We start from the raw sequence: 23,739 nt of genomic DNA, 5'->3' as shown, positions 1-23,739 counted from the left end.
GAAGAAACGCCAATAGAAGTCAAAACAATTGAGTAGTATTGAGTATAACGATGGCTCTTCATAGTAAATACAAACAATACGATGCATATTTTTATTTTCCACGTAGAATTCGGGGAAAATAAATGATATAATAATAATATATTAAAGAGGAAGGTTCTCAAACTAACAGCAGATACTGCAGCGATAAATAATATTGTAAATACTTTCATGCTCCAGGCAAAACAGGACGTTAATCATTCAAAATAGAAGTCAATGGGTTGATATAAGATAATTACGAGTGAGGTTGTTTCAGGTGATATATATGTGCGTATATACATATATAGATATATATATATAAAATTGCCTTCACATTTTCATTAAGCAGTAAATTGTCTCATGGAGTTGCCGGAATGACACTGACACTGCTGCAACTGATGTCTGTGTTTGAAACTGTGCTAATTATTTCAGCAAATCATGAATAGTGATGAAAAAGTTTGGAACATCTTCAAAAACAGGAGTTTTGTGTCCACGAAACTCATTCATCATGGATTAAAAACGCATAATCTGAGGCACTAATGCCAATTAATCCTTCATTCTGTTTGAACCAGGTCTGATCACTGAAGGTTAAAAGACAAGTCTGATATTGATTACTCGGGCCTAACCTCCAATTTTAAAGGGTCAGTTCCTTTTAAAGGGTTTCCAGTGCTTAATAAATTCCTCACCTCATTAACTCTGTGAATGTGGTTAATTAATGCGGATCAATTTGTCTGTTCTTTGTTTGTTGTTTTTAAGCATAGAAGCATAGAATAACACTCCAGGTCACATGTTTGTATGTGAGTGAGGTATATATACAATATAAGTCTATCAAAACAAATGTTTAAAGGACAAGGCCACCTTTACCCCAACCACGCATCAGTGATGTTCCACACGCGCAATCACAATACAACGTCTGAATCACCCTAATTAGATATTCTCCTAAAGTATATGTTGAACAATATATGCTTGAAATTCACAGTGACTTGTTTCGCGAGTCTGTAAATTAATATAATACCTGGAATAAAAAAAAGGAGGCAAACTGGAGTCAAAGGTGGCGCCGCTGTTCGATGTTCAAAAGCTCATAATCACCGTGTTACAGGAACAAGGTATCCAGGCAACGGATGTGAAAGACTAAACAACTGCAGGGGTGTTACTATGGTTCAGACAGACAACACATAAGAACATGTGCTGGGTTAATTACTCCTTTTCCAGGCAACATAGGTTGCAACTCTTAATAAGCTTGAGTGAGTTGAATAAAATTAAGCAAATGGACATTTTAACTTGCTCATTTGCACATGATCAAGCTTGAAAGAGTTGAAAATGTTCACGACAATAATTGGTTGATGCCAAACGAATGGAAACGAACGTACAATTCTATTCTATTCTTTCATAATAATTTCTATTGGACGACTTCAAAAAGTATGGGGGTAAAAATGTGGAAGAGTCAAATAGATGGATGAATGAAAGCAGAATAAAAACATCTATCTATCGATCTGCTAGCTAGCTACTTTTACTTCAAGCTGTGGTACATAACTTTCTGTGTTTTTCAGTATTGCAGTATTTGCGATATTAGCAAGCTTGCTAGGCTAGCTCCTTAGATGTAAAGCTGCACTGTCTAACTCTCTCTGTGTTTTTCATTATTGCGGCATAGCAACTTGCGATATTAGCTCGCTTGCTAGGTTTGTTTCTTTTACTTAAGGTTGTAGTAAGTAACTTTCTAAAACATCTATCTATCTATCTATCTATCTATCTATCTATCTATCTATCTATCTATCTATCTATCTATCTATCTATCTATCTATCTATCTATCTGCTAGCTAGCTACTTTTACTTCAAGCTGTGGTATGTAACTTTTTCTGTGTTTTTCAGTATTGCAGTATTTGCAATATTAGCTAGCTTGCTAGGCTAGCTCATGAGACGTAAAGCTGCACTGCCTAACTCTCTCTGTGTTTTTCACTATTGCAGCATAGCAACTTGCGATATTGGCTAGCTTGCTAGGCTTGTTTCTATCTATCTATCTATCTATCTATCTATCTATCTATCTATCTATCTATCTATCTATCTATCTATCTATCTATCTATCTATCTATCTATCTATCTATCTATCTATCTATCTATCTATCTATCTATCTCCAATTAAACCCTATCTGCAGTGGTCAGTATAGGCTGAAATAAAAGAGATGAAAACCTGTGATGGCAAATGTTAATGGCAGGACTGCTTTGGGATTTGATTTGATGACTCGCTCTAATGAAAGCAGTGAAGTGTGACCGTAAAAGAAAAAAAGAAAGTTAAATGTCTCTCTCTGTTGCCAGGTGGTCAAGCAGTCAGTTATTATATTCAATAGAATCCCTTTTTAGCAGGTGTGAGGGTATTACTTATGTATGTATTAAATATCGTAATCTTTTGGTTGCAGTAAAATATTTTTGTGTGACGGTAAAATATCACTTTCGAGACACTGATCAATACGACAGTCGTCTTTGTTTAGCTAGAACATTCCCTGAAGAAGAGTAGAAACGGAGTGGACAAGAAGAACATAAAGAAGAGCAGATTGCTGTTGTGAGGCTGCAGTACTGTTGATAGCCAAGGAGGGCGACAGAGAGCAGGACTGTAGCTAAATCAGCTCTGTGCTAGTATACAGGATGTCGCCAAAACTGCAAACAAAATCAGGAAAATGTCACTGCTTTTACATGTGGTTTGATACCAGAGAGTTTACATTAATATTCTGTCCCAACAGAGGTGTCCCCTGACGTCGGTCCCCACTAAAGCGCATAAATCTGAATGTGTGTGTGCAGGCTGCTGAATGTCACGTGACTTGAAACCTCCTTTTCAGCAACCTTTTGCTACTATTTAAAACACATTTTTAAGTTAGTTTAATGTAAAATAATATCAATTTAGTGGGATTTTAGATGAATTTTGGTGAATTTTGTTGATTCAATTATACAGATTAAGTTCCGGACACTGAACGTTTATGTTATTACAGTCGTAATTCCAAATTAAAATTGCATAGTAGCTGCAAACTTGATTTTAAATTGCCATTGAACAGAGAACAATCAACAATACTTATTATACAATAGTAACAATTTCCTCTGCCAAAGGAAAATGCATATTTAAATGATTTCATTGAGTCAATCTTTGCCAATAAATAAGAAAAAGAGAGAGCAGGGAAGGGAATATGGGATTAGATAAACAAATTGCAAGCTTACCGTTTCAGAATTATTAAAATAAAAAAACACATTTAGTGAAAACAGCTTATAGTGATTATGTTTGTCTGGGTCACAGTGATCAGCATAAGTGGACAATTATTGTAACTTAATTTGTTTTCCCTTTTTTTTATTGCTGGATTTCTCATGCAGATCAGGAACAGGAGGGAAAAATAACTCAGTGAGCTGTGGCTGCCCACACACACACACACACACACACACACACACACAAATGTGTTTTTATATGTTAGTGAGGACATAATGCATTCCCGAGCCCCTTACCCTAACCTTAACCCTTAACCCTTAACCCAATACTAACCCTAACCCTTAGATCAGGTTAAATGATAGGTTTGTATATTTTGGACCTCACAAAGACATAAATACATGTACACACACACACACACACACACACACACACACACACACACACACACGGAGCTAAGGAAGCAGGCAGGCGTGACCGTTACACACCGATAGTCCACAAATATGGCGTCTTAACCATATGGCAGTTATACAGATTTATTATCTATTCCCCCCTTTTCATATGATGTGTGGAACAGATTACATATATATAAATAAAAACACAATGAACACTGTACAAGCCGACTTCAGTTCAACATTTACGGAGAAAATTAGCATATCATGACGCTGTCAAAAAATGCAACAAACAATGTAATTTTAAGATTTGAATGTGTTGAATTGGCAAAAATCACTGAAAAATAACGTTCTTATTGCTTTAATGGTGTTTAATGTGAGTAAGTAGATTATTATTTATTTTTTTACAATTTGATTTACTAGTAATTTTCTAGTCTTGTTTTTAAGCATACATATATTATGCTATTTGTGTGCTATAAGATTATCCATGTAATTAATGGCCAGCCCTTAATTAATCATATTAAATATACTGACCCTGACAGCTCCAGTTAAAGCGGACCTAGACCAGAAGTTCCAATTAACGCTGTTGTTTTAGTGTGTATCTGCGTCATTACCTTGTTTAAGAAGCCCTGAAGGTTCTAAACAAACAGTTCAGCCACTGCTGAGAACGCTGTGTTTTATTGTAATCTCGGGCTCAGCGAGATCTCTGAAAAAAACCGGTCCGGTTACGTAAACAGCGGTTCTCCGGAACAGCAGATCGTCCTGCTCCGGGCACTAGTCCGGGCACTAGTCCGGGCCCATCCGGTTGCGTACATTTAACCGCAGAAGAAGAATAACGTCCGTTGTGCTGGCCAATCACAACACAGTCTGTCTTCTGGGTGAGAGAGTTGAGTCTGAAATATTGTGGCTGGGGAACAGCGTCAGAAAACAGAGATTTCTATTGCTCGTTTACAGCAACTAGGAGGTTTTTGACCATAAAAACAAGTTAATGTATGTAAGTAGACCTCCATAACTAACATATATGTGCAACAGGACCACTCTATGTGAACTTTAAAATGTCGAAAATTGCTTTATTTTACGGTGACGTTGTTATGCTAAATAAAATAAATGCATTCAAGGAATCAGTAGGAAGTAAAAAAAAAAAAAACACAAATAAATTCCTATGAAATAAAGTCAATGATAGTTTTGGCTCAAGAAGAGAAAAAAAAATGTCAGCTGTTTGGTGGAAGACGTGCGCTGAATAAGTCGCGCCTGTTACACAGTGTGGAATAAATAATACATCATATTTCCTCTATTGAATCTTTCCAATCACATTAACCAATAACAAGGGTGGAGACGGGGGAACAGGTGAGCGGTTGGCAGCCCAATTCCAGCGCGTAAATAAGGCCCGAGTGGAGCAGCTGTGTCTTGGGCGAGCGGCTGCATTAAGACTGACAGCTGCCACATCACTCTGCGACTCGTCACAGCCTCCCGTGACCTCGCCTGTCTGCCACGTATTTTCAAGAATGTGATGAGGGTCGGGAGAGATGAGGTGACAAGGTCACATGTAGCACTTCTTCCTCTTCTTCTTCTTCTTCCTCTTATTCTCTTATTTTTAAAGGCACAGGCCAGCGTCTGGTTTAGCAGCGGCTAATTAAGCTGACATTTTGTGTGCACGCTTAAAAATAGCGAATTATTCTTGCAACTAGTAAAAAATTGGTTTTGTTTAGTTGTTTTTGCACACGCTACAGTAATAGCATAAGATCCAGAGGGAAAACATAATATTAAAACATGTCATGAAAGGTCAAGAAGTCACGGGCTAATGGAAAAGGACCTGACCTCCTTCTGAAACAAAAACAGACTAAAACCGGCACAAATAAGGGAAACTATAACAAGTAATTTAAGAAAATGAATCAGAAAAAGGTAATTAAGAGCAACAAAAACAAATTATTTTTATGCTTATGTGACTCAGACAGAGATTTACTCAACCCATAAGGTTGATATTTACAAAACGTCATAGTTGGCCAATGATAATCTGATTATCTGAATAGAAAAACAAAAGTGGAACACGCTGCAACTTTGAGGGGAAGACTGCAGATCCACGCCCGAGTCAGGAAGTGAAACACATCAATAAATGAAGCTGCAGCTGCTGAGAGACGGTGAAAAATGATTGTGCTGCTTCTTCTTCTCTCTGTGTCACAGAATCACTCTGTCTGAATCAGTTTAGACTATTTATACATGTAAACGCTGCAGCCCACATTCATTCATTCATTCATCTGTGCAACCAGAAACAGAATTTCCCCCCGATATGATCTCTTTTATTTTTATTTTTCAATCTTCTCCGACTGTAGTGCACATGCCAGACCTGTATGTGGCGCTGTCCCGCTGCTAAAGAAATACAACACAGCGTTATTCAAACGAGTACATAATCGCAGATACGATAAAAACATGCAAAACTGCTTTTCATGTGTACTGCCCCCCTCTGTCTGAAACAGACGTTGCAACTAAACTGGAACTGCAAATGCTAATTTATTAGTATTTCTGAAGTAGACACTTGTGTTTCCTCGGGTTTATTTCACCTTTTTTAAAATGGGAAATAGTAAAAGTCAACTTTGTAAAGTCACCTTTTTAAAAAAAATCTGCGATTAGCATTACCTTAAATACGTAACGGTTTCGGAAACATGTCAACGGTTTCTGAAAGCTAAGAACTTGCATAAAAGTATATGATTTGAATCTAATTTTGTCAGTGTTATCTACTCTTGTAGATATAGTACATAATAATTGCTTAAATTGACCGAATAACCATTACTTACTTACATTAAATGTCAATTTAAATATCTGTATATTTCATTTTATAGAGGTTTGATGCAACTATGTCAAAAAATGTTGAATTCACACATGTTTTTGTGTTTCTCTACAGTGTAAACAAACTTAAAATAGAACATGTTTTTTCCCAGCGGCTGCGTTTCCTCACTGATCTCCACAATATGCTTACGGTTTTGATTGATGGCGTTAAAGCACCAGAGCTAAGATTAAAATGCATTAAATGTACAAAAAAAAAAAAAAACCGGAGGGTGAATCTTAAATTTGAACGATCGCAGAAGAGTTGGCTAATGACTCGTCAACATATTGGCTGTCGACGTTGTTTGTGAAAGACAAACAGAATTTGTCAGCGAGCCCGTTGGAACACAAAACGGCAGCGTTGAGAGAGAATTTATGCCATATTTCCAACAGTGGTATTTCTGCTTTTCTTTTATTTAATTCCACATTGTCAAACATCAGTAGATGAAGATGTCAACAAATTGTTTCCCTGCGACGTCGGAGGGAATATGAAGCCACTGCACTCTGTGTGTTTGAGGGTCATCGGCTGACCCCCCGCCATCTTTTTTCCCTCAGACATCATAAAAATTGGCGTCTCTCTTTAGACAAACGAGCCTCCGTGTCAGGTTGTGTCGTCTTAACTAGACACGAGGTGAGACAAGAGGCCACGGTGAACCACACCAATTCCTTTTCTTGTCGACTTTGAAAAGTTTCTGATAAAAAAAAAAACAACAACAATAAAACAGATAAAGTCCAGATGTTCATGTGCATGACAACAGTTTGAATGTGGGAGAAAAAGTAAGTGATTCAGACACATGAAAGAAGGCGATTCTGCTTCGTTTTACTGAGGCGACGAGACGTGAGGTCAGGAAAATATGTGTTTGCATTCATGTACTGTATACTATACAGTATATAGTATATACAGCTAAATCTGGCTTCTTTCACACTGAGATTTATGTATTTTTATACACTTATTCTTAAATGTCAATTAACTAAACTAAACAAGTTCTATATCAGTGTTTCCCAAACTATTGTTTGAAAAACTCACAATATAAATTTGGGAAAATTTAGCGATTTTGCTTCGTTTCTAAAAGATGTTTGATAAACTAAAGAAAACATAATTTCATGCACGGTATTTAAAATATATAAAAGGAAATCTTGATTAAAAGGTTGTTTCTGGGCAGACCTGAAATTAACTTAGCAAGTTCTATATAAGTTTACCCCAAAATATTGTGACAAAAAAAAAAAAAAAATCACTAAATAAATTGTAACAGTAAAATTGTGCATAATGTAGTGACAGAATAAGGAAATCTTGATTAAAAGGTTGGGAAAATTTAGCGACTCTGTTTTGTTTCCAAGAGAGGTTTGATAAACTAAAGAAAACATCATTTCATGCATGCTATTTAAAATATATACAACAAAATCTTGATTAAAAGGTTGTTTCTGGGGGGGACCTGAAAACTAATTTACAATAACTTAAGCATACTTTTGCAAAATAAATCTTTAATAAAGTGAACTTAACTTAACTATATTAAACTATAATAACTTTTCAAACAAAGCGTTTCAAAGACAACACATTTTTACGTGTAATTACGCAACGGTTCGTGCTATAAGAAACAATTCTGAAAAGCTGAGGAGTTGCACGTCAAAGCCAACGTGTTGTGGTTATTACGGTCTTTTCGCTCGCGCCGTTGCAGGAAGCAAATGAGCGTCTTTGTCACCAGAGAGGAGAGAGTTGGGAAAAAAATGCCTGTACATAAGTTTCCATTTTTGTTGGCCTGCTTTTGCACATTGAGACAAAGACTCAGCCAAAATGTTATTTCCAACACGTGTTACAACTACAGTGTGTTTTCTAAATAAAACACACTTGTCAAAAATTGGCAAATTGGAAATAACTGCCAGATATCGAAAGTTATTCTGGAAAACTGTACAAAAGCACTTAGTTACAGGACATTTTTGGGCCCTTTTATGCTTAAAATAAGATTGTTAAAGGGTTAAATAAGATAAACTAACTCCATTTCCCAAACTATTGTGACCCACGTCACAATGTGGTAAAACGACAGGTTCTACATTTAAAATTAAACTGTTTTCCACAATGTTACGCTGTTGTGTATTAAACCTTGTTGATTCCAATGAAGACGCAAAATCCTTCAGATGAACTATGACAGCAGCTGGGAATGGATCCAGCGCGGCTAACGGCTAACGGCTAACAGGTCAGCAGCAAACAAAACGTGACAGACGCGGTTGCGATTCCTGCCCCACAGACAACTCTGCAACAGTAAGCTCCGTTTGGTTTGCAATTTGAAGAATTTGTCGGGCGACTGCTTCCCCGCCTCTTCTGCATTTTTTCCTCGTTAATACACGGTGCCAACAAAACAGGGAGGCAGGGATTTGCCGCTAACATGTCGAAGTTAACTTCACTTTCCGCGCACACAAAGGCAATCGAGCTCGCTGCTCATTCGGTTGTACGCGAGTGAGCTCACTCGAGCCAAATTGATAGCGCTCGGAGCTTTTAAAGGAATCGAGCCAATGTGCGAGGGTGGAGGTTGCCAAGAAATGATGAGGGAAAAAAAAAGACAAAAAAAGACCAAAAAAAAAAGTGGCTGATTTCCCGGAGAAAACATGCCAGAATTATTTGACGTCTTATTAGGTCTTAAGACATCTTGTTGTAGAATGTTGTGAGAGGCTTGGCTAATTAAGTTGGCTTTCAAGCAGCATCCGAGCGACTGGTGTGTATTGTGCAGTGATGTGTCCGTGAACAAGCTGACAACTATTCAACGCACGGACGTCTCAATAATGACACTTTAAAAGAAAAAAGAAAAAAGCTACGGCTGCAGCTTTCTTTTCCTTCTTTGAATTACAGTAAACGCAATAAACAACAAGAAGAACGTGACACATCAGCATCTGTCACGCCGCAACACGTCCATCTGTTCAGTCACATGACAAATGGAGTCTGTAAAGGTCATGTTGGCAGATTAATTTGATGGACAGGCAAGTGCGTACGGAGCCGCGGTTTGGTCCAACACTCGTCTCTTCAGAGACGGTGTGGATTAGCGCTCCTGAAGGGATACTTCAACACCATCAGGGACAAAAGAAACAATACAAATCTATGATATCTCAAAATAATACGTGTAATAACATGGTCGGTGCAATAAAGTCAGCTTTGTCTGACTGGGAATTTAAGCTTTGTCAACCGCTCACTCCCACACACCAAACCCCATCGTGAAAACCAGAAATTCACGGCACACAGGAGTTGTTGGTCCACTGTTGCCTTACAATAAAACACATCGTCTCAGCAGTGGCTGAACTGTTTGTTTTGAACCTTCAGGGCTTCGTAAACAAGGTATTGACGCAGATACACGCTAAAAAACAGCGTTAATTGGAACTTCCGGTCTAGTTCCGCTTTAAATAAACCTCATTTTCCATCCAGAGAAGGCTGTGTAACAACAAAATAAAGAGGTGATCATGTTCTTCAGATATTGTGAGCTTAAGCAGGTACATATTTTATTAGGAGAACGTGTTTTGTCCTTGTGTCAGCGCTCACGACTTTAAAATTTGACGACCCACCGCTTATTTATTGTTCTCAATATCACCGTTTGACTTCCACACTCGGATAAAGCATCTGCATACGACCCGTTTGGAAGTTTATAAGAGAGTTTGACGCATCTTGATAATGCGAGCGTGAGGGAATCCTCGCAGCGGAGGCTACGGAAAGGTCACTTTGACAGAAAGGAATTAGAAAATGACAGAAATGTCAGGAGGCGTTTTTTATTAAAATGGCAATATTTTTGTTCTATCAGTCTAAGCGGATCTTCAAGATAAGACCTTTATACTTTTTTGCCTTTGTGTCAAACTCTGGCATTTTCTAAGAGGGAATCATTTGGACTTTAAGAAGCCACACATTATACATCCCTCCATGAAATGCATCTCAAACACTGTGTTTACTTCCTAAAGGTCCGTTGCATTTGGCCTGCAGGGGCACTAATTGGTCATTTTGCAAGTTAGCGCGGTAAGAGTAGGCGAAAACCTGAGAAGTATGTAAATCTAGACATATGGTAATATCAAGCATGTGTTTTTCTCCATTTCAAACTGTCCAAATCGTACAACCGATCAAAATGACTTGCACACATACTCCAAACAAACACACATACACATACCGAATGATTTGGCTCCTACTTTATTGCAATTTTGTGGTTCTAGATGAGCGAGCTCTGTTTTCCGAATGAGTTATTCATACGTTTTATTTCCTCGCAGGTACACGGCGAAATTGATGGAATATGTGTCAAATCACTCGCTGACATCTGCTCATATTCATCAGCCTCTAAATCCTCACATTGGTTCCTTCATTAGGGAGGTGACACAAAACTCCATCAGGGCTTGATATCCCCTAGCACCTGAGCTAAATTGGATTTTAAATAAATGTCACAGTGAGGTTTTTTTTTGTTTTTTTTTTTTACATTAACACAGGAGAGCACACAATGTAAGTTTGCTATCAGGTCTGACGCAGAAATTCACTTTTTTAGTGGCTGTGCGTGTAAATATAAGGTCACAGACTCCGAGAGCGGAATGTGATGAGTATTTAGATGTGCGGCGGCTCGTCAACAGGGGGCGCCGGAGCGCCGAGCAAACGGTCCCCCGCGTCAAGAAGAATCACAGACTTTAAAAACACTTTGTTTAAATGAGAAATATTTAAAAATGTACAGAAATGTTCTACCTTCATGTCTGGAGTAGTGCTGTCAAACAGTGTTTAACGGCGTCAACGCTAACACACAACGCGCGTTACGGCATGTTTACGTGACTACGGATTGTTAAAATGAGTCTCTAAAGTAACGCTAAACTTTAAAAACGGAGGCACACATACGCAAGTACACGGGTACGCTGGTTATTTGTAGCGCTGCTCGTTTCGTTTAATAAACAGACCGCTCCAGTTCCACTGTAGGCACGCTAACGGCGCTAAAAAGTGCTAATGCAGCTAACGGAGCTGATAGAAGCTCATAATTCGGCAAAAAGGTGTTTCTGGTTTTACGAAGTGTGTGAGAGAGTCAGAGGAGCTGAGAAAAACGGGTTAAAAAAACAACATGGTTTAAGAAGATAGAACACGACAGGAAAAGCTGACCCTGGACCAGTCAAAATGTCATCATTTTCCCAAAATGTCACTCTGTATGGTTTATTCACGGTCCTCACAAAGCTACACATACAAACACACACATACATTACAGTAAATGATGTTTTGAATTGATATTTTTACAAGTTGGGCTCAAACTGTTTTTAATAAGTTTAATTTTATTGTGAAAGTCATACTTTCTTGCGTTAAAGCGAGAGCATTATCAGACTAACACTGTTCCGGCAGAGTATTTCAATTTAAGTAGCTGATTTGGCGCATTCTACTGGTTCAAATGCATCTGAAAATGGAGCTGCTAGTATGACTTTTATTTTTTTTATTTTTAACACTCTAAAATCCAAGGTAAAACATCTGAACTTTCAGCTTTCACTTATTGTCCAAAAAAGATCTTTGTGTGGGGGAAAAAAGGATTTTCAAATGGTGACATGGATTGGACTCACCTCACTGGACCTCTCCTTATTAAATTCACAGTATTAATACAAAACGGGTCCATTATGAGCCACTATCACTGCTTTGTGTTTCCAATGTTTGTTGAAAAATATGCTGTTAAATAGTGAGTTTAGTGTTACTTAACAAATGTAAGAAAACCTACAGTATTGTGCTTTTGTTCGGTGAGATAAGCGAACATGACCCGGTATGGATCTGGTCAAGGATTCTGTGCCTTTTGTGAAAACTGAACTGAACACACTGAACTTTTTAATAGTGAGTCAATAACTGAAGAGGAAGCACAGCAGCAAATGTAAAGAGGAGCAGGTCGATGCATGTCACAACTCTGATACGGTAAAATGTATTAAAAATATATGTGTTTTCTTACTGTTTTTTAAAAGGTTATTTCGCAGGTTATTTCATTTTTGCACATTAAACACAATTTAAGTTTTTAACATTTAAAAACTGAAGTTAAACGAGTTTAAGTTACATATTGTCTTGAGTAATTTAGAATTAATTATAGAATATAATTAATCAAATTTAAAAAATAGAGATAATTGAAGCCAGGAACTATAAACTGTCGTTTAATATATGCTATAATAAAATCAACTCATTAACTAATGTTCTAAATATTTTTTTTGTATTGTGCAGATAATGAAAGAATCTCACTAGAACATAATACAAAACAAAAACAACAATAATAGTTTATCTGGAAGTGTATTTTTTATTATTATAATAAGTGAATGTTAATTTCATTTATGAAATTTTGCTCCTTAGTTTAACCACATCACATTTTTTACAGTGTATTTTTGTATTTTTGAACGGTTACTACATTCAAATTCAAAATACCGAGGTCTTTTAGGTTTCGTTTTCTGACGTAACTGGCAACCCGTGGTTGCTCGGCAGCTGAGACTCTAGTGACTGCAATGATTGGTAGACGGCGGAAGTTGGCGCCGCATGCCAAAAACATGATTTCAAAACATAAACATGATTTGCAGTCTGCAAAATATTGTTTTTAATGCAAATATTTTGTCTGTACTGTTGTTGTTGGTGAGTTCAGTTTGTTATATGAACATTATTCCTGAGTCTCTGTGACACATTAGGAGGATTTTATGGCCAGTTGCTTTAGATTTATTACACAATGCACCTTTAAACATAATTTTTTTGTTATAAATGTTATAATATTAATATTTAAGAGTAGAATGTGCACTGAACTTGTCAACGATATTCTACCTATTGTACTTTACAAGTCGTGCCAATCTCATGATTCTCAATGTTTATTTTTTTCTCATTTTAGTTGCCAGTGCAAGTATTCATCGGCAAATATGTGAGGGATTGTATGAAGCACCTTTTCATGTTCCAGATCCAGTATTTTTTCCCATTCAGTCGAGCACTGCCAAGGCCAAACAATCCCACACATCACCGCTCTTTTTATGGGAGTTTAACAGGATTTTTATGTACAGTAACACATATTACATCCTTAAAAAACACACACACCTATTCAATAATAACTACATCTCTCTCGTTATGTCAAGATGAGTTATTTAAAAAGTGTCCAAGATCTCTTCTTTTACTGAAAATATACTTAAATATTCACAAGGTCTGTGTTTGTGTAAAAAGGTAAATAAACTCAATAAAAAATATAAAATGCAACACATTTTCTGTGAGCTGAAGTAAAAGGTTTAAGTTAACCACTTTTTTAGGTGTAAACCATATGTGTATCTAATAATGTTATTGTATGTAGTGCAGTAGGTTTGGGAAACACTGATGGACAACATTTTAAAAAGTTGCAGCCTTAAAGTGGGGGAAAATAGACTAACTGCTGTTTTCATTGAACTGCTTATTAAATAAAAGAAAATATCATATGAGAGGTTTTTCTTCAGTTTTTGAGTTCAGTGACGTGATACATTTCTCTCTGCTCTGATGCTGAAAATGGACTCATGACCCAATAGATTTCCTTTATGGCCACCTGCTCTCGTAAGACTTTATTTTTTTAAAAGAAGCTGTAAGATTTGAACCCTCTGACATCACTTTTTCAAACAATAATTTCTTGTTTATCAAAGTTCAGTGATAAATACTGGTTGGCAGGTTTTGTAAACATGTATATATATATATTTTTTATTGATGTAATGTCATTTAAAATGACATTTGGACCGTACAAAAAAAATAAAAAACCCTATCCGTCAAGAGTTTACGTAATTGTACTCATAAAAGTATTTAATTTTAAAATGTCATGTGAAAGTAGATATTGTATTATGAGGAAAAATGAGTCACTCCCGGTCAGTCAAAAGCATTATTATATATTACAGCCATAGAGACTTTATTGTTATCATTGAAAACCCACTTATTATTGTCCAGACTCAGGCAGTTTCAAGGTTGACGTCAAGAGAAAAACGACTGTGTTCATTTTACTGTCAGCAGATTATTGTAGAGAGTAGATGTGGGACTATCTCGAGATACGATATGCAATATTATTGGTCCACGATACCAACAATATCACAATACAACGAGAGAGTTAATCTCAAATGACCTGGGGGCCAACGTGCATCTAGTCTGAGGTCAATTGGGGGCCAAGCAAGTTGGAACTCAACAGGAAGTCAGACATTTTGAATTTGGCATCCATCTTTGGGGGACATTTCGTAAAATAAACACACCAGACAAACTTCATCAAGTCCAGACAAACTTCATCAAGTCTGGCAGATTCAAAAGGGGCGTGGCCACGGCACCCGTCGAGAATTTTGGCTAATTTCGACCATCTGCCACGAAACAGGAAGTGCCCTGTAACTTTGCCATACATTGACCGATCCACTCGGAACCTGAAACGCGGTCCAAGAGGCCAACCCCAAACATGTCTACAAATATGAATGTTGGCAAGCTATGACCTGCACACAGGAAGCAGGTCATCAGAAACAGGAAGTGACCTGTAACTAAGCCATACATTGGCCGATCCGCTTGAAACTTAATATGTAAGACCGGGGACCCACACTGAACACTTATTCAAGTCATGACCTTCCAACAGGAAGTTGGCCACCACAAACAGGAAGTGCTGCACATTGACAAATCTGCAAAAAAAACATCTGCTGGCGTATTGGTGTCTCTCTATATTTAAGTGACTTCTATTGTATATATTAAGACAAACTTTTTTTTTGGCACAAGCTCCTCCTGGTTTGAATCATGTTGTTAATACATTTTCCACCTCCTCCTCGTTTATGGTCAGAGTGAGTCGTGTGTGTGTGTGTGTGTTGGTGTGTGTGTGTTAACCCCTTTATCAGCTCCTCCTGCACTCAGCAGGGACACAGATAAATCCCAGCGACTCTTTCACCACGCTGCTTATCACTGACGCCGCCGCGCTGTGGTCACAGCAAACACGGCTCAACAAGAAGATGATGAATCTCCAGTCCAAATATGCCCGGATTTTAAATGTGTGCCCTAGATTTAAATTGTGTTATTGTATTGAGGATGTTAAGCATCCAAATTCAACTGGGTATATAAATATATTACGTAGAAGTGATTTTTTATTTTATTTTATTTATTTAATGTTTAGATATTAAAAATGTATAAAAATATAAAGTATATATCCATAATCAAGTAGAAACGTGATGAGAGATGCTACAAACCCACAGGGAGCTTGTTCTGCACATTCTCTCCAGAGCATAACTTTATTCCTAATAAGACGAAGGATAAATAATATATACAGGAATGTAGAGTGGACAGTGGTGAGTGCACTTAATATAATATACTAAACTAAATATTAATGGACAATGATAACAAGTATGGATTGTGGAGATTAACAATTTAAATTATTCCAGTTCTTAGCTGAAGTTGTGTATTATTTCACCGTTTTCTGATGGTCTGTAGTGTTTTTTTAATTTATTATTATTTTCTTTATTCATTGTTCTGTGTCCTTGAGCGTTTAAGGTTAAAGAAAATGTATTATTGTTGTTATTACTATAATAAAAAAAACACACAATATTTCTGCTTTAGAAAAGTCAGAAATCTGTAAAATAGAAGTTACTGTCAGTTTCCAATCTGCTGTATTAACACAATAATGTTGTGTTAGGGCAAAAAAGCCCCACACGCAGTGCAATAATTCAGCACCAGAGCATAAACACACACAGTTCCACATCTATTATATTCTAATGAAAAGTAATGTAAAATCTTTTTTTTTTTTTTTCTTTGTTGGGATGACTGTGAAACTGTGGCAGGACAAATTAGAGTGCACGGCGCGCTGCCACAGTCTGTAATCACTGCACCCTGGACTATAATCCAGCCACTGATTAAATCTGTCAGCAGAGTAATTGGGGCAAAAGCAATGCAGCAAAACTGTGTGTAAATATTAGTTTTAGGTGATAATGCTGCAGTAAGTGCTGGACGAGTACATGAATACTATACTTATATTGTGAGATGAGATGAGATATGGTCTATTTAAGTGATGATTGTTCCTGGTTTATTTTCACAAATTTAGTGACAATATTATATTATAATACACTAAATATTACACATGCACATGGATTTTGACAAAATTATATTAAAAAGTCACTTTTTGACCATATTTACAGTCAATTTCATTGTTTCTAACACACAGTATATTATATTTGCTCATTAAAACACATGGATTTTTACAAAGTTATATTAAAAAGTCATTTTTTTTACCGTATTTATAGTAAATTTCACACAATATCCTTCATCTCACATTAAAAAGCCAAGCAAATTTACCAGGTATGATCTGAAATGAGAGGTAGTAATTTCAGCATCAAAGATGTTATTTTCCAGAGGGCCACACTGAGATAAAGGGCCACAAAATAAAAGACTTTAAAGACATAATAATCATTAAACCCATCTTTATATGCAACATGCATAGGATTTGAATTTGCATCCCTTTCTGTGTGATGATACAGACAATTCTTCACTCAAATAAAACAAGTTTAAGTGACTTTCTTCCAACCCCACCAAAACCACCTGTCGCTTATTTATCTACACTTACAGCTTCTCCGCGTGTCAGTGTAAAACAAATATTCCCTCTGTATAATTACACCAGCCTCATTACTGTTAACACACACCATCAACCAAAGACAAAATACTCCATATTGTTTTCCTTCTGTGTACATTTTTTTCTTTTTTTGTTTCGGAATGAAGATCAATTAAAGAGTTCACACTGGAAACCGGTTTAGCAGAACTGGGATGAATCCACTCCGACATGCCTCACATCGCAGCGCCCGGGATAATTAGGTGAACTGTGAGTGTTTGACTGCACGTGAGGAAAGAAACTGGCACGACCTTTTCAAAATAAAGAAAAGGAACCAGAGAAAATGCCCCAACCCTCTTTCTCCAGAGGGCAAAATAGCTACAGGCATGTCGGCCCAGCGGGGAGACACTTTTCAAAAGTCCTGCTCCAGCAGGGGTCTCCAATTCAAATGACCTGGGGGGGTCAGTGAGGACACGGGGGGGTCAGTGGTGATAGTACAGTCCATCTTTCTTTGGGGAAAAACAGGACAATTATTCAGTACTGGCCGAGTGATATGAGCTTAAAGCTTGAATTGGACAATTCATTTTGAAATGAGTTAACGGCGGTTAACGGCATCAACTTTAACCTCACGTTAACAAACAACACGTTTCCATGACGACTGACCGGAAAAACGACTGACCATGTTTACGTGCCGCGGCACTGGACTCCAGTCACCGTTTACCAGTTAGCTTCATTAGCTGTGTTTAGCTCCTTTAGCAACGTTAGCGCGCCTACAGTCGAATTGCAAATAAACAGCGTACCCGTGTACTGCGTATGTGTGCCTCTGTTTTTAAAGTTCAGCGTTACTTTAGAGAATCATTATAACAATCGGGAGTCACGTATAACATGGCGTCACGCACGTTTTTTTCCGGTCAGTCGTCATTGAAAGGTGTCTCGAGTTAACGTTGAAGCTGTTAGCGTGTTAATGTGCCCAGCACTATTTTAAATACATGCTCTTATTTATGAAATATTGTATTCAAAGGAGTGAGATATACAATTCAAGTGTTATTTTAAAGCCAATTTAAGTTTGGTCTGTTCTTCTTTTTCTTTTTTTTGTGTGTATTTTTATAGTGGGTAAAAATATAAAATCAATGAGGAAACAAGACGACGATTATGAAGACGTAAACGATCGCACGATCTCTGCACCTACAGTGCGCTCTATTGATTGTCTATCAAGCGCTTAAATACCACCTAATAAACTGCGTTTAACACTTGCCAAATTAGTCCCGCAATTAGCAGCCAACGGTAATGACATTATCAATAAGAGGTAAAAGACCATCAGCTCCATATGTCATTCCAACTGGGATGGTAAAATAAATAAATAAATAAATATTGCCCTTTTAGGAAATATGGCCATCGATAAATCAATGACTTCCTCCTCCTTTGTTGCCAAATCCTAACAGTGTGGCAGCCCCCCCATCCCCCTCCATAAGAATCATCAATCAGTTGCAGGAAAAGGACATGTTTTATTGATTTGAAACGGTTTATCATATCCACAGGGAGTGGTTCAGAGACAGTGTGACCTCCTTTTCAACTGGAAAGATCCACAAATATGGGAAAAAGATAGCAGTGTCTGATTGGACGCCAATAAATATCGGTTGAATATGGTTTTCACACCATTGTTTGAGGTTGTACTGAGTGTACATTCACGTGGAAAGTATCCAGATTAATGGGAATCGTCTCACCCAACATATACACAATTTAACTTATTATGTGTGTTTTACGGTTGTAAGCAATGTCGGGAGTCTTGCTAACGTTAGTTTAAATGAGCTTGTCCACCAGATTAAATAATGTGATAAAGTGATATAATATTAAGGTAAATATATAAATATTGCATGCATATATATGAATTAAAAGTATGGAAATACAATATACCGCGAACAACCTCGAGTCCACTTGACACTGCGCGATGGGACCACAGGGCACGGCCACATAAGATGGATGACACTGTATTTCATCCCACGCCGAATGTGACCCTTTATTATATGCCTTTTTCCATATTAAATTTCAAATTACATCCTTTCTAATTTGTGGACGGAGCATATTAAATGAAACCTTGAAACCATGAAGTATAGAGGTTGAGGCCGACAGATATGACTGTATTTAAATTGGCGAGTCAGTGGCCCTGTCTGTGAAATGAATTAGGGCTTTGAGTCGGCCGCCAGTGTGTAATTGTGTTTCCTTGATGCATTATGATTCAGCAAAATGAAAAGAAGATCAGCTGATGAGATTTATATTATATATGTATATACAGTGTATTTATAAAACCGTTGCTACGTTTGCTGCTGTCGGACGCAAAACGCGGCAGCTAACGTTGCTCCAGCTGAGCAGAAGTGAGTAAATTATTGATGATTTTGAATTAAAATAAAATCACTTCTGCTTCTGTTTGTTTTTTTTTTGTGAACAAAAATGCTGTAAAATTATTTGTTTTCTGCGTCCTTCATGTGAAAAAAGGCTCCGTCAGGCAAAACTATCAGACGGAAGGGAGCGTTTGCGTGAATACAGCACCAACGTAGTAAAATTAATTTATGAAATTGGTGTTTTCACTCATACTCCAACCTTTTGTGCAGCCGCTATGCTTTACTAGCACAATGCTAAAATTGCCTCCATCTATCTTGACAAAGTATCAATCCTTTAGCAAAACAAACACACTTATTTTCAAATTCTGAAATATATTGTTATTGCAATATCATGGTGGTACATTGTGATATAATTACAAGCTAATATAGCCTAGCGCTACTGAACACATTTGTTTGTTTTTTTTCATTTGACCTGCCCCCTACTGACCAGACTAGACGCTCAGTTGCCCCCCAGGTCATTTGAGCTGGAGCCCGCTGCTCTAAACCCTGCTATTATTAGCATTTTAGCCTCCAGTGTTAGCATTTCCTCACTTCTTTTCCTCACTTCCTTCAAGTCGCCATTACTGTTTCAATATGTCTTAGTGTATAGTGTTGTATTTTCAATTTCTACCATTAAACCCTTGTATGTATCAATCAATCAATCAAACTTTATTAATAAAGCACTCAAGGCAACGCAACTCAAAGTGCTTCACAGGATAAAAACATCATAAAAGAAAGCAAATTGCTGCGACTATGTATTAAAAAAAACAGCAATGGAGAAGTAAAGTAAGTCGGTGAGGAAATTCTATCATGGAACTCACAAAGAGCCGCGAGGGAAAAAACACAGAAGACTAAAATACTAATGGTTTGATCTAAACAGGAGGTAAAAGAGAATTAAAAGCATAAATAGTAACAGATAAAATGTAGTGGAGTAACTTAAAATAAGTAAATAAATAAACAAATAAATGAATATGGCACTATGACCACATTAGAACATGATCAAAATAATAGTGTGCAGTAAAATATAAAATTAGAAATTCTGTTAAAGGACAATAAAGGGTAGAATAAAATCATTAAAAAGTGCAAATTGGAGAATAAATCTCAGGTAAAAACCAAAGTTTAAAAAAGTTCGACCACCAGCGCGTCACACGTTTGTGTCGTCAGCTTCTTAGAACCATAATTCCTGAACGGTTGAATAAATGCCAGAAATATAATATTTTTTGGACAATTCTACGACCATGAAATCAAAATAAATCCAGACGGCCTCATTATCTTCATCCTCATTAAAAGCACACAATAAGCGTTCATAAAATGATCTCAAAGTGGATTCTAAAAGAAACAGGATGCCAGTGTAATGATTTTTTTTTTATTTTAAAGAATGTCACATAATGGACCTTTAATGCAGCACTCGATGCTAAACAGTGGGTTTGTAGGCGTCTTTTGTGACGTGAGCAGCGGACGTGTCACGGCCTCGACCTCGTAGCAACAATAGCGGCTAACGTTGCTCGGGCGATGGTGACGACGACAACGACGACGACGAAGACGTGTCCACCATTGAAGGGGAAGAATGTGTCCTTGGGAGACAAAGACTGTGTCGTCGAGCTCCGTGTGGAGCAGATTGAATTTTTCAAATTTAAAAAATTTCCCAGTAATTCTGCGAAGTTTGAGACGATGGACAACAGCAGATCTTTGTAATCTCCATTAAAGTGTTTGTAAATGAAGTCCAGCTGAGTGAACTGCTACTGTCTTTCTAAATTAATGAAGACCCGGTGTGTGTCAAACAACACAGTGACTTATTGTATTATATTTTAGATATTCAATGTTTATTCCAGCTATGGAATTAGTCATCCGAGAAACACCAGCAGAGAGTGACAGCCACTTTGTCAACCGTCCTCCTCCTCCTCCTCCTCCTCCTCCTCCTCCACAACCCCGCGGTCGGGGCTTGTCTTTTTTTTTTTGCACTGCAGCCTTTGGCACAAATAGTAAATGGCAGAGTGACTTGAAGCCAGTGAGGAGGGAGAGAAAGACGGTACAGTAAATGTGAGAATCAGGACGGGACAGGCACTGTTACTGTCAGATAAGCCGAGAGCTGAAAACGTGGCAATGCAAGCAATCCACTGGGAATCGCCTGTGTGTCAGTAAGGTGAAAAAAAGGAGGAGGAGAAGGAGGAGGAGGGAAAACGGACGCAAAATAAGCCTGAACAAAATGATGTAGAAGCAGTGAATGGCAGCAGGATATGGAAGGAAGTCTGTGTCATCTGAGTTTGAATTTCAATTTCTAACACTGTTTTTTTTTTGCATCGAAATCAGACTTTGAATTTTAAAAGCCATCAAATTTCAAGCATTTTATTTTTTTGCATTAGATTTTTTTAAATGTTAAAGTCAATTTAGTGGCAAACAATTTGATGTCTCTTTTATTGTTTATGTCTCTGAAATTTGAGGGTTTTTTTACAGAATTTTTTTGAAATGTTGATTTTTTTTGAAATGCAGAATTTTTTTGAAATGCTGATTTTTTCTTAAAATTTGAATTTTTTTTTAAAATTGGAATTTTTTTTAAAATTTGAATTTTTTTTAAAATTTGAATTTTTTTTTAAAATTTGAATTTTTTCGAAACTTTGAATTTCTTGATTTTTTAAGACAAATGTTTGCACACGGTGAATTGTTTTACGCTGACTTTTTTAAAACCATTTTTAAAAAATCAAAGGCAAAATAAATTCAGTGCTTGAAATTTGATGGCTTTTAAAATTCAAAGTCTGATTTTAATGCCAACATTTTTTTAAATAGTGTTAAAAATGCAAATTCAAACTCAGATGGCACTGATTTACTTCCATAGCAGGGCAACACAAGGCTTGTCAAAGGCTGAATTTGATTAAATATGAAACGGAAGGTTTTTAAAGGCCGATATAGAGAGAGCTGATTAATCGGCCGCCCACCCTACAAAACAATAATACTGCGATGATTAGTTGCTTATGTCATCACACATTTTTTTTTCCCCACCAAGTGTACATAATTTTCTATACAGAGTGAGACATCTCTCTGGAGTCGCACATGCAGTGAACAGCGGGTGACGGCAGGTAAACATCAGAGCGGCACATCTAACAAACCCACTCGCCCCAAAAATATCAAAGCAACGAAAAAAATAAAAATAAAAAATCAAATGCAAACTTTGCAAATCACAGGTAGAGGCGCTGCTTTGGGGGCCCCAGGCCAGAAGGGGGCCCCCAATGGCTGACCAACTTTGAAAATGTGGAGCGTTTGCAATGACAACCGAAATACTACACAGTGGTAAGTAGTGTGGATAATACAGTAGCTAATTTAGCCAAGAGCAGCTTATGCTACGCTAACAAGCGACGTCATCCAATGCGACACAACAACGGAGGACGTCCTCGTTTGTCTCACCAAGACGTCAAACCTCAGCTGACTGACGTGGGTCTAACTCCACCAATCTCTTACCAATTCTCTGGTACCTCAAAGGAATTGTACCACAAAAATTGAACCATTGTTTGGCCGGTTATTTTGGTGCTAAAGCTCACAAAAACACACACGCCGTACCAAAACCGAATGCTTCCTGGGTCCGGTCTGCAGAAGTGCGACGGTTTCTTGGACGTTTTTGAGTGTGTGTGTGTGTGTGTGTGCAGAAAACATCAGCAGCTTTTATCAAAGGCCTCAGCTTTGCTCCCAGTCAAGTCTCCACTCGGCTAATGCCTGCATGTGTAATGTCCCAGCGGTGGCCTTATCTCCCCCGGCCACTTGGATTTGTTGCCAACCTCCAGTTCATGGCAGAAGCTCTGATCTGAAGACAAGCTCGCCGCGTGCCAAGGTGGACAGCAGGAAGAAAAAAGCGATCTCCCGCCACCGCTACTCATCGTCACTCACACTAATGCAAGAGTCTTTAGCAGATTAAAGTCCATTTAACAGCCGTGTTTATACAAACTACAGTTTATGACTCAGTAACTACAGTAACGTGGGTTTACACACAAGTTAGATCTGAATTTATTAATTTAAAAATGTAATTATTAATCAGTGTCAAGGACATAGCTATCCAATACATAATGATATCCTTTTATTTCTATTCAATCCAATCTAATCTAATGCTTCATGTATATAAACTCTTGTTAACATTTATTATTATTCTACCTTTCTTTGTTGTTGTTTTTCTTCAAAAATCATCAAGTCTAACATATTTTTATGGTTTATTTTTCTCAGTCAGAAACTCTGCCCAGTTGATTACCAATTTAATTATTGCAGAATGATTTCATTACAGCTGAGCACCAATCGCTGTTCAATTTGCCTATAATTGGTGCTTGAAAAACACTCTAAAATTGAGGTGTTTGAACTTATTTTTAACAGAGTAATATGTACCCTTTCTATGTTGTTTTTTTTCCCCTGTATTTATTTCCGTGGCATATTCAAACTTCGAAATATGAATATTTTTGGATTTAAATTTTCTCAATAGC

The sequence above is a fragment of the Microchirus variegatus genome, assembly GCF_963457635.1.
Source record: "Microchirus variegatus genome assembly, chromosome: 15".
In the NCBI taxonomy this organism is placed as follows: domain Eukaryota; kingdom Metazoa; phylum Chordata; class Actinopteri; order Pleuronectiformes; family Soleidae; genus Microchirus; species Microchirus variegatus.
Note: the sequence above shows the minus strand (reverse complement) of the source record.